General features: G+C 38.2%; 1 protein-coding gene across 9 annotated transcripts in view; it reads right to left on the minus strand.

Moving 5' to 3' along the window:
• The window catches only part of LRRC4C (leucine rich repeat containing 4C), a 1396500-nt gene that overhangs the window by 27863 nt on the left and 1348872 nt on the right, over positions 1 to 19765 (minus strand). For 6 of the 9 annotated variants that reach the window (XM_055143221.1, XM_055143218.1, XM_055143219.1 and 3 more), the window contains one exon: positions 3990 to 4044. The exons of the other annotated variants lie outside the window; for them this stretch is intronic. The gene's annotated coding sequence lies outside the window, so the exon portion shown is untranslated. The remainder of the gene's footprint in view (positions 1 to 3989; positions 4045 to 19765) is intronic. 9 annotated transcript variants of the gene reach the window in all.

Raw genomic sequence — 19765 nt, forward strand, 5'->3', positions numbered from 1 at the left:
TCCCAGACCTTGTTTCCAAATAAAGCTTACTACTGTGAAAAATCAATATCTATCCTGTCCCTGGGATTGAGAACTATACTTTTGAATTTCCTTTTGGCTCCTATGAAAATGGCCTAACCACTGATCTACAAATCACAGACTTTGCATCTAACCTGTTCTTACTTCCTTTCTTCTTTTCTCCAAAAGTTTCTTCCTCTTAAAATTCATTCGAAAAATTAACCTAAATCTTCTGGTGTTGGGGCTGGAGTGATATCACACAGCGGGTAGGACATTTGCCTTGCTCGCGGCCTACTCGGGTTTAATTCCCAGCATCCCATATGGTCCCCTGAGCACCACCAGGGGTGATTCCTGAGTGCAGAGCCAGGAGTAACCTCTGTGCATCGCCAGGTATGATGTGACCGCCCCGCCCCCAAAAAAATCAAAAAAAAAAAAATCTCCTGGTGTTAAGCATTAGAACTTGTGATTACCTGTACCAAATTAATAAGACTTTTGGAATGAGAAAGACAAATACTGAATGATTTTATTCACATGTACAGTATAAAGAAACAAAACACAGGAAAAGATGAAGACCAGTGAAAATCCTTAGCTTCTGACTATAGAACTGAGATTACTGAGGTGAGAATTGGCAGAAAGTGGACTGAAAGATTTCAATGGATTCTGATGGGAGGATATTGATACTTTGGTGATGGCCATCTAGTGTTAATATTATTTTTGTAAAACATTAATATTTTCTTTCTGTAAACCAACATTTCTTCCATGAAATAATAATTTAAAATCTATAAAGGATATACTCTGTTTCAACAGTTTTCATTAAAATAAAAACCTATAGATGCAGAATGATCCCATTCCTATGTGGGACCTAAAGACGGATAGTAAGAGAGTAACAAAGGACCAAAAACAACACCAGAGAACTAATCAACACAATTGAGTTGGAGGGATGGGTTAAAGGGAGAGGCATTATGGTCTTTGCTAGAGGGAGGTGAATCCACTGATGATGGTGTGGTGTCAGAATTATGTGCATGGGAAATCAATAATAAGAGCACTGTAAATCACAGAACCTCAATTAAAAAAATAAATTTAATTAAAAATAAATAAAGTAAAGTAACAATTCTTAGCCAACTAAGTAAAATCTCTACCTACTCTTCCATTCACTGATATTTTGTCAATGACTGATCTTTTTTCATGAGCCAAAATATGGGTATTTTATTAAGTCTTTATTTTCTCTTTGACCAAGGTAACTGGAGAGAATATACGAATTCTATGATAGTTTTAAGCAGCAAATGTTAGACAGATTTTGGACTGATCAGTTTCAAAACCAAACAAATCAGAAATGTGGGGGTAGGAAGAAGATGAAGAGCTTCTCTGGGGCAAAAGTAATGAGTGTTTTATGTACACAATTTAATTTAATCCTTATAAGTGAATGGAGTAAATATTCTCTTAGAGAGTCACTTACTGTAAATCATGCAATTAGTAACTGATCCCATATCTGCCTGAAGTCATGCTTTTTAACCAAGGCACTGCACAGATCTGCTTCATACTAGTTATACAGTTTTAAATAAAGGACTTCCTTGTCAATTTGATGTCATTAAATAAATGACTTACTTGTCAATTTGATGACTCATTTCACTCATTTGTAAAGGGGTGTAAAAAAACATCACCAATACTGTGTCCTGGCTACATCATTATATCTAATTCTAAGGAAAGTCCATTTCTTAGAAGTACTTATGTTCATACAGTCTTTGGAATTCAAGACAGAATAGCTAAGAGACACACTCCTGGCTTTACAGCCAGTGGTGGGGCCTGAACTTCAACTATCCATTCCTTATACATTTTCCCTCCAAGACATTACCTGAGAGTGAATGCTGTTAAGACAATCTAAGTGGAAGACCCATTTATTTAAATGGAACAACATATTTAAAGCACACAGTAGATTTACAACATAGAGTCCATTTGTTTTTCATCTCATAAATAAATTCCTTCTTTCAGAATATGATTCCACAAACATTGATTTTGTGCTCCATTTAAAAGATGAATATTTAGGACCCAGGAGAAACATCGGAATGAGTGGATTAAATGCAGGAAACGTTGGGTATCGCTGGGGATAGGACGTTGAGCATGATGTGCAGACTGCAAACTTTCAACAGGCAGCCAGTGTGTGCTCTGTAAGTAGTCACTCTCAATTCTTTTGTTTTTGAAGAAAAACATTTCCAGCTAATAACACAATTACACTTAAGTATCAGAGCTCATTTTAGTATTATTGCATTTGTTAAATCTAACTGAGTCCAAATTACTTCCTCATTGCTAATAAGAGAAAGGGGAGGAGGAAAAGGAGAGGGAGATTAAGGGGAAAGAGAACCTCGCAAGGGTCAAAGAAAGAGGAGACATACACTGAGTGACAGAGAGAAAAACATAGAGCTATCAATGCTGCACATCGCCTCAAGTCCAATAAATGTCAGTTAAACTTGCTGCCCACGGTTTCTATGGAAACCCCTTAAGTTAAGAGTGGAACACAGACATTTTTTGGACTGCAATTCACAAGCTGTTTATTTAATTATGATGAAACATGAGACTGTTAGGGACAATACTATTATCATACTGACAGCATTTAGAATTCAACAAATAGGTATGGCAAAACAAAAAGTTATTATTTAAAAAAAAATAATTAGCTTCTCGTGAACTGCATGCAAATAAAATGCATCTTGTTCTACAGGACTTCACACATTATTTCCCACAGGCAACCCCAAATTAGCCAAATGACATTCGTTAAAAGGGAGTTCTTCAGAGACCTCATGCCAATTATACCCTCCCATGCCCAGTGAACAAAACCAAGGTCACAGCATATTTTCAATTAAACCCAGGATAGTACCAAAGTGCATCACAGCTGGAAAAGCAAGCACATTATTACCCCATAGATCATTTGTGAGCAATGAATAGGTCTCTGGTGTTTTCCCGTTTTATAGACATTTGAATATAAAATAAAGAAAATAGCTTTGGATTATCTGTTTCCTTCCAAAACAAACAACTGCTTTTTTAGCACATTATTTCTGGTAGTCTGAAGAAGAAAGATTGGAATTACATTACTTTTCTGTCTCTGATGGTTGGAAAGGTTTGCGGAGCCTTTACCTGGACCACCGGGAAACATCTGATTGGTGGAATCATTCATACCCTTGTTTCTTCACTAAGCAATTACATGGCTTCAACTTATTATGTATCATTTTAGATGCTAGATGAAGGCATGAAAGTTGAAGTCCCAATCCAAGGTGAATTACGGAACTTTTCAAAAATCATGCATTTCTTTTGATGAATATTTGCAAAGGGAATATTATGGCTCATAGAGACTTGAGTCAAAAGATAAATCCAGGATTTTGCCATCCAGATTATTATAATTCAACGGAGAGAAAAACGTGCCTAATAATAAATCAGACAGCAGAAAGCCAATGTGCATTCCCGCTGCTTCCCAATCTTCCTGTAGGCGGAAATGCCAGACCTGGATTCTGTGCTGTGGTAAAAGATAAAGGGGTGGTGTGTGGCGTGGCAATCTGGTGGAGAGGGAAGGAGGGAGTCTCAGACCATTTCCATAGGTGAGCCGCAGTTTCCGCTCTGCTTCAGAGGCAGACCCACCTTTACAAAACCCTTCAAGCCAAAAGATGTGGCCCAAGGGGAAAGCACTCACAAGAGAAGTGAATCCCAAGGAACAGTCATCTCTGGTGCTGGGCTGGGGCTATCGGAAGGCTGTTTCTAAACTGGCAAAGAGAAACATACAAGACATTTGCAAATAGGACTCAGTGAATATGCCTTTTCTGCTACATCGCAGCCTATTTGCTGAAATTCAGTAGTGGTTTCAGTGCCTCGGCAGCCACAAGTTGCTCGTGCTAGCAAAGTCCATCGTGGCTGTGATTGGATTTGACAGTGTATAATGAGCCACTCACTTAGCTGTGGTTGTCGTGTTCAGCATATTGTGGAAGGATTTAGCATAAATCATCACCCACCTAGCTCTCCATTGTGGTCTCTATGCTGTAAACAGGCAACGTGTTGTTTGCCAATCTAAAAAAAAAAAAAAAAGCATCCATTAGGACAATTCAGCAATTTCTCGATCTGCTGCCACAACCGTCACCACAGACAACATTGGTGACAATATTTATTGACTCGCCACGGTATTTTAGCACTATTCCTGGGCAGAAAGCCAAGGCAGCTATTTTAACCACTGGCTATTTTGAACAAAGCATTTAACGTCAATAAAAAAAAGTGCATTCAGAGTCAGAAGATCTGTTGTCTCTACTTGCCTCTGACTTATTGGATGCATGACCTTAAGCAAGTCAAGTTTTCTCTCAGATCCAGTATTTTGATCAGAACCATAGCTTAAAATCAAATGAGACCATGTATTTTAAAGATGACTAGAAAGCAGTTAAGCAGAGTATACTGAACGATTAAAGTCAAGTGAGATATTAAGAGTTTGACAAAGGCATCTGCTGCAAAATTCCAACTGGGATTCCCCCCCCCCCTACGCCCACCCTGAATCTAATGAACAATAGAGAAACTCTCCTCCTTTTTCTCCTCCTCCTCCTCCACATTCCCCATCTCACCCTCCTTCCACTTCCATCTCACTGACAGGTTAAAAATTAGAAAATAAGATTGAGGGTCATAAAGTAAGTGCATGAAATAAGAAGGCACAAAGATATAGAGGTAGCCTTTTGCAAAGGGTTACATAATGAACTGTGCAATTATAATTTTCATCAAATATCAATCTTTATAGCCTAAGTGTATACATAGAATTGATACAATTCATAGAAGGAGGAAAATCAACAACAGGTAGAAAAAGCCCATATCATTAGTAATCAACATGTAAAGATTGATGAGGATATAGAAACCAATAATTATCGGGAGAAAGATTAGAAATAGCACAGAGGTAGAAGCTAAAATCTTCAGAAATGAAGAAGAGTGAAATGTGGGTCTGTTACAGAAGCCAAGAATGAAGAGTAATAATCTGATGATGTAAATTTCAAAGGTGGATTTTTGCTGTATTAGAAGTCATTGTTTGAAACATATAGAGTAAAAGTGACCAAACTTCAAAATAATGAACCAATAGTAAAAAAAAGTATCATTACATGAATAAATTGATTGTGACTAAAATGCATTTGAAAAATGGTCTTGGATTTTTTTTGTCACTTAACAAATAAGCACAACTCCATCTTATAGGAAGTGTATCCAAATATCATGGTTTGAAGAACCACTACTTACACTTCAGAAAAAAAATATGGAGTATATATTAAGGTGCCTGGGATTTATAATAATGTGGGAGCAAGATATAATACTGTACTACTGTTACTGTCACTATCATACTATTGTTCATTGATTTACTCGCATGGGCACCAGTAACATCTCTATTCCTCCCAGCCCTGAGATTTTAGCAGTCTCTCCTTACACGTCTTTCCCAATGATTGGAAGCTCTTTCATGGTCAGGGGAATGAGACCTATCATTACTGTTTTTGGCATATCGAATATGCTATGGGTGACTTGCCAGGCTCTGCCCATGTGGGCAGGATACTCTTGGTGGTTTGCCGGGCTCTCCTATGCATATATATATACATACATATATAAACATATATATACATATATAAATACATATACATATATACACATGTATGTATATATACATATAAATATATACATTACTCTCTATGATTTGTTGCCTACTGTCTGAACTCCATCAAATATGGTGTGGTAATTATGGAAAACAGGTAGAAAGTGTTTTTTTTCTTTTTTAAAAACATTTTTTATTAGTGAATTACTGTGAGGTACAGTTATAGGCTTAACAAACTTTCATGCTTGCATTTCAGTCATACAGTGGTCAAGTGCCCATCCCTCCACCAGTGCCCATTTTCCAAAAATGGGTAGGAAGTGTTTGCATGGATGCTTTGCAGCTGCGCAGTACGGAAAATGGCCTGGAGCAAGGGGGCAGTTGGGTAGTGGAGGTCGGCTGCCGGGGCTGGGTCCCATAACAATTTATAATAATTACAGTACTTTATAATATTACATAACAATTCATAATACTGTGAGAACAAGTTAACAACACATGTTTTTTAGAGGCATAAAGAACAGGTGGGGGGAGAAGTTAAGATCATTATTAAATCAAGAAGTCTATTTTCATTCTCATATTAGATAAAAATGAGCAACATTTGTCAAAGTGACCAGGCTCTCCTTCCTGAAATAGACTATGCTTGGCTACTTGGCTCCTAGAAAATCACTCTCTGTGTTCTCTCCTTATCTTATTTTTGGTTATCCTTCATTGCTTATCCTGCTTATCCTTCCTTACATACTCTGCCTTTCACCTGGGGCCACTAAACTTTGGAGCACACCAGGGCTCAATTCGTAAACTTTTTCCCCCCCCCTCTATTCATATTTTAGATGATTCCAAGGTTTTTTAAACAGCATCTGCAAACAGAAGATGGCCAGATCTGTATCTCCAACCACTAATACAGACTCAGAGACACAAATATCATTTTCAAAATTTTCACTTGGATGAACTGAAAATCAACTTGACCAAAATAAGACTCTTGATTCCAGTGCAAACTTTATCTCTGTCAAAGAATTTTCTGATAGCAACTCTACTCATCCATTGATTTACCTCTACAAATGTTAAGCTCCTATCATGGGCCATGCCCCATTCCAAGAGTCATCTCTTGGTAGATTAAATCAAAACCCATGAAAAATTTCATTTTTTTTTGGTCACAGGTTTTTCTGTGGATCCTATTAGCACTAGACTTTATTAACTTTGCTTCCATTTTTGTCTACAATGGAAATCATATATTTTAACCTTTGCCATTTGCCTCACTTCACTGCTAACTCCAAATCTATATATTCTCAACATTAAAAAAAAAAACTTTTTATACCTGAGGCTGGAGCAATAGCACAGCAGGTAGGGCATTGGCCTTGTACATGGCCAACCCGGGTTCGATTCCCAGCATCCCATATGGTCCCCCAAGCACCACCAGAAGTAATTCCTGAGTGCAGAGCCAGGAGTAATCCCTGAGCATCACTGGGTGTGGGTGTGACCCACAAAGAAAAAAAAACTTTGTATACCTGAAGATTGGAGATAGTTAAAGAAATATTTACAGACCACTAAGGTGGAAGTAATGAAAACATATTTTTTTAAAAAATATAAATCAATATTTATATGTCATATTATAATGGAACTACCACGTGATCCAGATGTACTGTGTTTTGTGGAGTAGTAGAGCATTTCTGTGTACTGGCAATAGTCTGCAAATTTGGAAACCACTTCTTCAGATAAATGAGTTAATTCTTCATCCTGGTCCAGTATCTGATGTCCTTGTACTTGTGCACTTTCTAATGTTTTTTTCCTTATTCAATAGTGTGATTATATAAAAATGAAAGTCAAGTCATATGCATTCTAGTCAATGTTCACTGGCTTCTACTTGTTTCCAAATAATAGTGAAGTGTTGGGACCCTCTGCGCCTAAAGACTTTGATTCCAAAGATGTAACACATTCGGGCATCCAGCGGAGCGTCCGTTAGCAATGCACTGGGACACCGAACTGGGCTACAACTCTGTGCTGCCGGGGGTGGATTTTTTTCCTCCCCACCCTGTCTTCCTGCACGGAAAGCGGCGGGCTGGCGGCACCCATGTGGCAGGCGCCATCTTCTGTGACTCCAAACCCACAGGTATTCGGATTTTACTTTTGGGTCTCCCAGGAACTCATGGGAAGGGGGCGTAACCGGCACGCCCTCGGCCCAGATAAATCCGGAGCCGCTGAGCGCGAATCGGACCCTCTGCGCCTAAAGACTTTGAATTCAGAGACTTCTTACAGCAATGCACTGGGACTGTGAGCTGGGCTATGTAATTTCTGGCAGAATTTTCCCTGGACTTTATACAGAAATCCAAAACCTACTTAACATTTATAACTGTCAGCAATGTGAAACGGTTCCATTTGAACAGGTCTGACTTGGGGGGGAAACTCCAAATAATAACAGTAAGTTTTTGTTGAAATATTGAATTTTTAATGTAGCAGCCACCTCTGGACTGTGAACTAAGCAAAAGCCCCACGCTGGCCGACACGGCGTGGCGTACACCATACTATGAGGCGCAGGAAGGGGGATGAGGGGGGAAAAGAAAAAAAAAAGGGAAAAGGAAAAAGGAAAAAAAAAAGAGAGAGAGAAAGTTATGTCAACTATAGTAAGTTTTGTGTTGAATTATGGAATGTAATCAAGGTAAAGAAAAAATGAAGTGAAATTCATTAGTTATACAGTAGGGGGTAGGGGGTGGGGGCCGGGGGTATACTGGGGTTTCTGGTGGTGGAATATGGGCACTGGTGAAGGGATGAGTGTTTGAATATTGTATAACTGACATATAAACCTGAGAACTTTGTAACTTTCCACATGGTGATTTAATAAAAAAATATAGTGAAGTGTTTCTATTAGCTTATGAGATCATATTTTTTTCCACAAACGAAATATACTCTCTGATAATGATTATGCTACCAATATCACTTCTACTTATCCCACTGGTTTCACTATCTCTTGGTTATCCCTCCAATAAACTAAGAACACTTCTCAGGAACATTTTATTTGCTATTCTTTTTTCCTAATTGCTCTTCACCAGGATGGATCTGATGTGACAAACACATTCTCATATTAATAAATACTACTATCATCCAAAGAACTATATGATTTTCTTTTTTTTTCTATTTGCTTCTTCATTTCCTCATGCCACATGCTCCAAAATATCTTCCTTAGGATGTGGCCTAAGATAGCTATTTCCTTTCCCCAAATAACTCATTACTCCATTCACTGTCCCTTTCACTGTCATCCCATTGTTCCTTGATTTACTTGAGCAGGCACCAGTAACGTCTCGATTACACTTATCCCTGAGACTTTAGCAGCCTCTCCTTACTCATCTTTCCCAACGATTGGAGGCTCTTTTAGGGTCAGGGGAATGAGACCTATCGTTACTGTTTTTGGCATATCGAATATGCCATGGGTAGCTTGCCAGACTGCCGTGCGGGAGGGATACTCTCAGTAGCTTGCCATATCTTTTACTGTATTTGGGATATGAATATGCTATGGGGAGCTTTGCCATGCTCTGCCTTGCGGGCAGTAGACTCGGTAGCTTGTCAGGTTCTCCAAGAGGGAGAACTAGGTTATTAGATGTCGCTTCCAGGAGCTTGGTTTTATAGTCTCTGGATGTTGGCTGTTCATGGGATTACATGGCGCTGAGGGCAGTTTCTGGGTGTGACTACCTAGCTACTGGAAAATTGGGGATCTGGGTGGAAGAGGTACAGTTCTGATCTGAGCAGCCTCGGGTTATTCTACTTTATTCTATTTGTAATAGAAGTGAACAAGTACTAGAAAATATATTGTACTCCAAATGTTTTAGATCTTTTATCACTCCTTTCTTCTTCCTCTACCATGATGTTAAAGTATAGCACATCGTGTGACTAGTATAAAACTAGAAGCTAGTCATAGAAAAGAAGAAAAAAAACATGAACAAATGTTCATTCCCTAAAGATGACACACAGACCAACAAAGCACAACATTGTAACATTGATGTTATTGTACGTTTTACAAAGAAAAGTTCTGTGTGTCCAGTCACTTAACCAAGTCATAGATATCATCAAGAACACAGATCCCAGTTTCTCCTCCAGCTAATCGATCTTTTATGATGTATCCTACTTTATGCACAAACTTTTTATGTCCGTCTGTTCCCAAAGCATTTTTCTAAACTCTTAAAAAGCTGCTAACTAGTTCACTTGATTTTATAAAATGATTGACTGGTGATCAACTGATGCTGGGGCCTCAGAGTCATATCCCAAATGATACCTAGGCATAGGAAAATGAAAAGAAAGGAGACAGACCACCTTGATCTTTTACATATCACTTTGAAAAGAAACTTTGTTACATAAAAGATGTTAATGAGAAATTAGCCATAATAAGTTCCTCCCTAACTGGGGAGTTTCTCTTCCTTTCCATTATACTTTCCAATAAACATTTCTATTAAAAAAACATGCTGTTAATGTTAGTAAATATTTTAACCAAATATCTCTATGCTTTATCCTACCTCTTCACAATGATGGAAAGTGTGAAAAGACACCATTTATCCATTTTGTATATGATAAAGTTAAAACATAAGATGTAATAATGTAATTAAAATTAAACAAAACAGCTAAATATGGCAAGTGTTAACAGAAGATGCTAAATCCTTGGGGCTCTAACCTATTGCTTTGTCAAAAATATTTTATTTTACACAGATACGTTACAGTAAAGAAATTACTTCTGACATGAATCTTTCCACAGTCGCTTGAATTTGTGGAAACTTTGCTTCTCTGTTTTGTTTTTCTATATAACATTTAATTATTAATGTTCTGTGGAAAGAATGAAAATAACACTTAATCTTGGGGCATTTGTAGAGGGAAGTGGATATTTTAGGTGTGGTATTAGAACATTGTATGTATAAAACTCTATCATTAGTAATGTAATGATACTATTTCTAATTCAATGGAATTAGAAAACATTTACTTAGTAGATATTAAATATTATGCAAGTCAGTCATACTGTATTTGCCTACCACATACCACCATAACACTGCACAATACTACCTAACCTACTTGTGGAAGCTCTATTTCAATTACATGTTCAAATCGAGTCTGGCTCTTGCCATGTAGTATATGCTAAATAAATGTGTCTTGGATGAGTGAATTAGTAGCTTAGTAGGTTATTACAGAATCAACCGAAAATGAACCCTGAAAGTGAGTTACACAATTAGAGATCAAAACTGCTGATGCTAACAATTTCAAATGGTTCATACCAGCTGTTTACAGAAGGACATGGAATCTGGAAATCTTATTGTGCCAATACTGTCTCTGGAACTTATTGAAAAAATTGTATATTTTCTTTTGTACTTCAGTTTATCTCTGGTTACATAATTTTTCATGTATTAACCAAGGGGTAAAGATTCAATACTTTTACTTTAATCAAAGTTCTTCTAACTTTAAACATTCAACTCGTATCAAGATAATTAAAATGGTTAAATACAATAGAACCTGAAAACTGGTCTATAGAACTGAATTTACAAAGGTCTAGATGGGAGAGAACTCTAAGACAAAAGTAAAGGGAAGCAGAAACTTTGTGAAAAATATAGTGTTGGTATTTTGAATTCACAAAACCTATAATTAACACCATTTTAAATAACTGCATAAAATTAAAAAAAAATAATAAACCATGTATACCTGATACTGAGTTATAAAGGGACATTTTCCATTAATCATGTGAAATAGGGTTCATAAGAATACTCTGTAGCCACTTGTAGGATAACATTGGTTTGTCCTTTCTGCCTTGCCACAGGGAGCTTAGGTTACTCCCATCACAGTGCTCTCATTCCTCTGTGTTTATTTGTAATCTCTTTCTTTGTTCTCTGTTAACTTGTAAATATCGCTTTACTCTTCTCCTTAAGTTCTTTGCATACTTAGAGCAATGTCCTTTTTGTCTAGACATAGGAAGACAGTTAATGCTATGCTTTTGTAACTTGGGAGTTAATTGACTCTGAATGATATTCATCCCCTGGGCATCTGTTCTCTTGACTTAGGCCTCAGTTGCCCTTACTTCCTACATCCCTAAAAGCAGGGGCCTAAAGAATGACTGGACCCAGGGCAAGCAGTGAGCTATCCTGGCATTGAAATGGGCAGGCCAAAGTGCCATGATACTTAACTATAAGTAAAGAGCATGGTCATGGACAAATTCTGTCATGATCCAAAATGTACAATTAGATAGGACCTGATGAGGGTTAGGAAAGATTAATCTGGCCTGAGCCCTGTAGTCTGAGATCAATAGCAAGATGTCCCCAGGAGAGCTACCCTACAAGCTCAACTTACCTCTTACTGTGTTCATGCAAAATAATATTAAGAAGTAGAAGTAAGATGTTAATTAAGTCATTAGATTAAGAAGAGGAGAAACACCCCTTGGCGGTATTTCTTTCCCTTGAGCCTAATCAGGAAGGGCTTTTGATATGTTGATTTTGCTACCTGACAGGGTGTGGTGTCTAACAGCAGTGAGAAAGTTGTAGAGAGCCAGAGAGAGACCAGGGCAGCAAGATGAAGTGCGGAGAGATTAGCAAGGGGGGTAGAGAGAGAAGAATGTAGGGGAAGAATGCAGGAGCAGGCACATGGAGAGAGAAAAGGTGCAGCTGTGAGATGGAGGGCAGAGAGATGAACAGGAGGGACAGGAGGAGACGGGAATGAGGGGTAGTGTGAGACTAGAATGAGGGGCTCAGTGATACTGAAACAGGCACGTGGAGAGAATGGAATAAATGGCAACTGATCACCAATCAGCCTGGTGGCCTCATTTCCTCCTTCGTCTGCCCATGGCTTTGGTCATTCTGGATGGGCAAGTGGTCTGAGCCCACCGGACACAGGTGGCCAGAGAGAGAGAGCCACAGCACTCCCTAGCCACCCAGAGGTTACACACCCACCCTCTTACTTTCTCAAAATCTTAAACATCAACATTATGGCCACTAGTGCATCACGTAAAGAGAAGAATTCCGTGCCTTTTAATTTTCTCTTAATAAAGATCAAATATTGTTATTTTTCAATAGTTTCACTTAGACAGGGCTATTTTGTCCCCTGATTTGTCAGTAGAAAAATTAACCACTTGTTTATCATTTTATGTCTGTATTACTCTTTACATTAGATCTATTTAAGATCATGTAAGAACCAAGCTCATATTTTATTAATCTGCACATGGAAGTGGAAAGTCATGTGCAAAATATTAAATTTTGAAAATTGAAACTAAAGTGCCTGGATTACAGTCAAGAGGAAAGCAAGTATGCTACATAACTTTCTCTTTCGTTTCTAGTAGCATCCTAAATTATTAACCTTGTGTGTCAAGGTGTGTGGGAATAAGACATGGGACATAAAAAAGTGTCCTTGATTTTCAAATAATAGGACTGGACCAGCCTCCTGTTCTGACTGATCTAAATCTCTGGTCGGAAAGGACATATGATTGTTGTGAGATGTGGCATTTATCTTCATGATACAGTGATGAAGGATGAATCAGGACTGGCCCAGCCATCAGTGACTTATCTCATCTCTCCTCACAAGTGAAGATAAATGACACAAAGTATCAGTCACCATGCATTATATATATATTTATTCCACATTTATTCCCACAGATACAAACAGCAGGCCTTTTTCTCAACCTGATTGTTTTTCATTTTCAAACTATACTGCAAACAATAACAACAGACAACCAGGGGAAGTCAAAGAAGATGAAAAATGCTGAAATAACTTTTATGAGACAAACTATACCCCGTGAGGGGAGACCTCAACCGACTCTGTCTCTGAGAACTCAAAATGGCTACAAGCCTCAAGAAAGGATTTGCATGAGTCTCTCGCTGCTGTCATTAGCTAATGTTATGAGGAAGTCACAAAAGCTCCCCAGGGATACTGCACTACAACTCTCTTGACCTATGAAAAATGCAGTATGATGGTGCTTCTAACAAAGCCACTTTTAAGACATGCTGTGTACTAGCAAATAAATATCCAGGTTTATTGGAATTTTATATGATATTCACGTCCTTCTGATGACATGCATTCTCTGATTTTTGAGTTGGAATGGGAGTTTTCATAAGCTGCCTAAATTTCTAGTAATGTGGACAGAATAGAAAATGATGATAGTGGGGATATTCTCCCAGTCCATACCTCAGACTCAGATAATGTGGTATTCTGTGTTAGTCTATTATTTGATAGGCTATTTTTGGTTTTGATGCTATACCATGATAATATATTGAAAGTATATCAGATAATTTAAAAGTGATTCCCACAATTTACTTTGAAGGTGAAGCTCTAAGAAGTTTCTAATTAGTTTTAGTTTACTAGATAATGACTATTGGCATATTAATAGAAAGCAAATACCTCTCTTTTGGGGGTGGGGCGGGGGGGTATTAGAGCCACCTAGCTGCTCAGGTCATACTCCTGACTCTGTGCTCAGGATCACTTCGAATGGGATCTAGGGACTATACGTGGTGCTAGGAATTGGATCTGGGTTGGCCATGTGCAGGCCAGAGCTTTCCCTGCTGCTACTTCTACTAACCAACAAGTTTTCCTTCTGATAGAGCAATTGTGAGTTGTTGCTTTTACCTCAGTTGCTTACAACTGACATTTTCCCAAGTGTCATTGGTCTTTCCATTTAATGGTAGTCAATGGACTCCTGCCAATAGTAGAACAAATCTTGGTCATCTTTATCTAACCTAACGGTGACATTCAGCACATGACATTATAATTTCAGAATCAGCTGTCTTTTGAAGATTCAATCATTTATATACTTTGGTCTGTACTATTTTGGAAAATGTAACCAATTTGGTCTCAAGCCTGTATTTATTGTTAGCGGCATCTCTGTCCTCTTCTATGAGTTGATTTTTTTTTTCATTAAAACATATCCCATATTTCAAGTCCTCAATGGCTAAGAATTGTTATTGTTTCTTTTCTTTATAACTGCCAATAGCTGGGTATGTGACTCAAGGGAAAAGTAGATAGTTTCCATGCATGAGGACTGATTTGAGTTCCAGTACTATCTAGAGTTATTTGAATATTAATCAAAGTCACTTTAATTCCCTTCATATTTTCTAATATGCATGTCTCTTAATATTAATTGAATGCAGACTAAATTTCAGAGACTTCTGCAGTGAGTTGGGCTCATGGTTGAACTCATGGAACTTTATTTCAAGAATGAGAAAGATAATAAGCAAACCAGGAAATATTGGATAGAGACTAGTATTTAATGAAAATTAAAGATAGATGATACAGGGGTGACTGGAGAGAAGTTGTAGATTGATTAGCCTCAGAAGACACTTTTCATATAAGAGACTTGTGATTTTAAGAATGATAAAAAAGAACCCACACCTAAAAATACCTGGGAGAAAAATATACCAAATACAGTGAATAAAAATGTTTCAGGTCCAGGGATATATTATGACCCTTATATTTAAGTTCCTGCTTTATATATAAATGTCCTGATACTTAAAGTGACCAAGAGGTATTAGGAGATCTTTGGGTGGTTGTTATTCATGGAGATTCAGGGCTAAATTCATATGGCGACTTTAGTGTTTTGGGGTCTTTAGAGACCGCCCAAGCCCATTCTTCCATGTGAAGATACAAAGAAGAGTCTGTAACCCAGAAGAGGAATTTTACCCTATCAGGAAGCCACCTTGATCTTGTATTTTCTGCTTATAGAACTGTGAAAAAAATGCACTTCCCTTGTTTGAAATAGAATGAATTCATTTCATTACTGGAGAAATGCTACCAGCTTTTGGTAGGTTGTAAGTAAAAAACACATAGGCAGGAAGCATGTTAAACTGACAGAATAATATAGGGAAATAGATTAGCCTAGTAGGAATAAGTGTCCAACAGAAGAGTAGGAGGTGTGAAAGGAAAATGTACTAATTTCTTTAATTTCCAAAACACAACTGATGACTTAGACAATAGATATTTTGTGCTGGAGAGATGGTTCAAAGGATATAAACTCATTCCTTGCATTCAGGAACTCCTGATTCAATCACTGGCACTACAAAGTCCCCCCAAGCACTGTTAGGGACATCCTGCAGCTTCAGAACAATTTTTTCTCGCCTGACAGATATGGGTTAAAGGTTCCTCTTGGTCTGTGGCTAGATAACTACAAGCTGGGTTTTCACATGGCCTTCTTTTTTCCCTATATACTTCTTCTTCGACTGTTTTTATGATAGGATCGTCTATGTTAGCATGATCTAGAGATCTTCAAGTTAATACACATGAATCTTTTTTCTAAATAGTCACATCCACAGTTTCTAGAGGATGTTAGCATGTGGCCATAGTATTGAGTCACCCATCAAACCAATGTTCACATTAAGACATTAAGATCTGGTAGATCAGAAAAAGCACATTTTGCATTTCATATACTATGGCAAGATACACAGAAAGTTTGGCAAAATGTAACATTGGAAAATTATACAGCAGGACTGAGACTTTTAAACTCTCCCTCTGGATATGTGTGAGAACTGATGGAAGAGAAAGAATAAGACAATGGTGTATGGGAGACCAGGCTTGATACGGAGTGGCAAAAATAGGGAAAAGAGAATTGAGTGGTTAAGTTTTGTTTTGTTTTGTTTTGTTTTGTTTTGTTTTACTCAAGAATATTAACTTTGGGCTTAGATATGAAAGGAATGATGAGAGTAAAATGCATAAGTTCTGTTACATGTACCTTCCAATTCAGGGGTCTAAATATCATCTTCACCTGTATTCTGCAGTGATATTCTCTGTATATCTGCAAATAACTTCCACTGAGCAGGAGGAAGAGAGCTGCAGGAAGAGAGCCTTCAAGAGTGTCAAAGAAGTTGTTAAGAGTGTGAAGAACCTCCAACTCCAGGCACATCTTTTCAATTCCACCATTCTTCCTGCACTAACATACCCCTCTGAGACTGAACCCTAGGCAAATAGGATGAGAATGCTTTTCGGGTATCCCAAAGAGGAATCAGAAGAGCTATGCTAGGAGTATCACATCTCACTCAAGTGAGAGAAGGAATCTGGAGTTCTGACCTCCATTGATAGTCAATAATCAGGGATGCTGTCTTGTTTGCCAAGACATCAAAAATCAGATGGGCTGGACACGTAATGTGATTTAGAGACGACCGCTGGACTAGAGCTGGACGGGACATCAAAAGACCACGTGGTCTCCTACCAACGAGGTGGTCAGACGTCTTCATCAAAACCCTGAATGAGGGGCCGGAGTGATAGCACAGCGGGTAGGGAATTTGCCTTGCATGCGGCCGACCCAGGTTTGATCCCCGGCATTCCATATGGTCCCCTCAAGCACCGCCAGGAGTAATTCCTGAGTGCAAAGCCAGGAGTAATCCCTGAGCATTGCTGGGTGTGACCCAAAAAGAAAAAAAAAACGAATGAATGGTTTGAGACTCTTCCTGTTCCTGGAGCGAGCAGATATCATTGGGCTACACTAGCATGAGACAGGGACAAATGGAGACGTTACTGGCGTCTGCTCTAGCAAATCGAAGATCAACGGGATGACAAGTGAAGTGATACAAGTGAAACTCCACTGACCAGTTTTATGAATACGTTACCGATAGTGTGACCTTTATCCCAGCTCCTGTGGCTAGTCGTACCCTATATCACGGTACCTTAATCATCTTCCCTGTCTGGTGATTAATTTCATTTTAAAATAAGATTATTCCAATCTTTCCCATTCCAGTGAAGTTCTCTGGTATATCCAAACAAAATCAGACTGAAAACGTCTGATAAATCAGAGATTTCTGTATTTTCATCAAGTCTCGGAGTCTAATCAGATGACTGCCACTTCAATGAACTGCTTGCATCTTCTATTTAGATCTTTTCCAAACTCTGGTTTCTAAATTGTCTTTCTAGTTCATGGACCTCTCTGGATACACAAACAGATTGGCTCAATGAAAAAAAAGTCAACCCTTAAAGTGATATCTTTTGAAGAAATGATAACTTCAAATCAAGTGAAAATTATCTTCTTTGTTTGAAGTTCTGACAGAGATCAGGTCCTTACAATAATTTGAAGAGTTCACTGAAGGTAGAGATAAGGGTGGGTAAAATGCTATATTTAGTAAAGTGAAATCTCTTGCTGAAGGCCAAATTTTCAATAGAGAAGCTATTATATGGAAATGTGGCTGCCAGACTATAATACTTTCTTGTATTATAGAAGAATAAGGCAACATGAGATCCTTGCCATTATTCTCTGACATTAGGCTGTTTCTTTATGAATTGTTTCCATATGATATTCCAAAGCCTTCGTTCCTTTTTTCTTCCGCTAATTATCCATGATCGTATTTTCAAACAAGCTCAATTTCTGAGAACAATCTCGGCACCAAAAGTTACATTTATCTGCAACTGTATGTTCAAGATATCAATTAGACTCTGTTATTTTTCCCTTTGATTCAAATTTCAAAATAAAAATTGAAATTTGATATGTGAAAACCAAAACTATTTAAAAATTGTTTTATTAGAGCAAGTTTAAAGCACAGCAAGCAAATACATTCTTGAGCACATGAAATTTGGCCAGATTGAGGAGAATAACTGCTGCTCTCTGGTTCTGCATTAGCAACTTTGGGCAGCTGAGAGATCTCTAATAAGATTCATCAAAATAGCAACTTTGTTGAAACACAGGTCACTGCTTTAATATCCAGCAGAACATGGAAAAGTGTTGGAGATGTTTATTCTGAGAGTTGATTCCAATTTTATATTTGATTCGTTTAAATAAGAGCTTCCTGCATCATGAAGTTCAAATCAAATACATTATGTGTTAGGATTAGTAAGAATGTATGAATAAAAACCACTAGCACCCTAGTTGAGGAATCTCTGTAAGCATTAGTTACTCATAAACTATTTTGTTATCTTTAAATGCCATTAGCCTCTATTCATGGAAAGGTTAAATAGAGATTGAGAGTAGCTCTTTATTAGGTTGTATTGCAACTGAGTAAATTCCATACATCCATGTAGCACTGTAGCACTGTCATCCATTGTTCATCGATTTGCTCAAGCGGGCACCAGCAATGTGTCCATTGTGAGACTTGTTGTTACTGTGTTTGGCATATTGAATATGCCACAGGGTAGCTTGACAGACTCTGCCATGTGGGTGGAATACTCTCAGTAGCTCGCCGTGCTCTCCGAGAGGGACGGAGGAATCAGACCCCGGTCATGCAAGGCAAACGCCCTACCCACTGTGCTATCGCTCCAGTCCTCCATACATCCATAAAAAAGGGAAAACCCCATATCAGACAGAAATTTGATCTTGATTTTTTTTTCCACATTCAAGAGTCTCAAATTCTCCTCCCATTGTTACTTGCATGGAGAATTCCGATCATGACAGAAGTCTCCGATGTTGGAGCGAATTTTCAAATTGGAGTTAGAAAAGCCATTCCCAGGTTAATGAGCACAGAGCAGCAGGCATTTTGAAGAGTTTATTTGGAGAAAGGAAACGTCTGCAGAAATCAAGTGATTAAGATGTGATACTCAAAGCGAACTCTGAGCGATCTCATTAGCAGAGACTAAGAATAGTCTACAAATGTAATAAGAGTCCTGATACAAGGTCACAAACATACCAGGGCAGACCAACTATATAGGACCCCTGAAGAGGAAAACAGACTGCCTGACTAGGCCAGATTAAGAAACCTTCCCTAAAAGAGAAGAACAGCACCCTTAGTTCAAAGGAAGAAAGAACCAGTAATACATATGAAACTTCCCATTATAGTTATTTATATTTCTCCATAATGCTCACATATTAAAGTGCATGTAATTTTACTACAAAAGTCCAATCATTTTCATGGGGTCAGAGAGATAGTACAGGGGTTAAGTTGCATTTGTTGTATGTGTCTGGCCCTCATTTAGTCCTCAGAACCGCATGAATCCTGAGCTTCCTTGAGTGCAGTCCTGAAGGCCCCTCAGTGCCACTAGGTGTGACTCTGGTGTCATCCAAACACTGCTGGGGGTTCCTGATGGTCCCTGGCACTGCAAATTTCAAACATTATGTACCCTCAGGTCTTAGCATTGTACCATGAGCCTGATTAGCGAAGGACTGCTACAAGTGGGCCTTGGGGCCACTTAAAAACTGCCTGAGAGGTACTTCTCAAAAATTAAATAAATAAAATTAATAAAGAAATAAATTTGATCATTACAATGCAGCACTGGACTGCAGCACTGTCACTTCATTGTTCATGAATTTGCATGAGCGGGCACCAGTAATGTCTCCAT

The sequence above is a fragment of the Sorex araneus genome, chromosome 6, assembly GCF_027595985.1.
Source record: "Sorex araneus isolate mSorAra2 chromosome 6, mSorAra2.pri, whole genome shotgun sequence".
Classification (NCBI taxonomy): domain Eukaryota; kingdom Metazoa; phylum Chordata; class Mammalia; order Eulipotyphla; family Soricidae; genus Sorex; species Sorex araneus.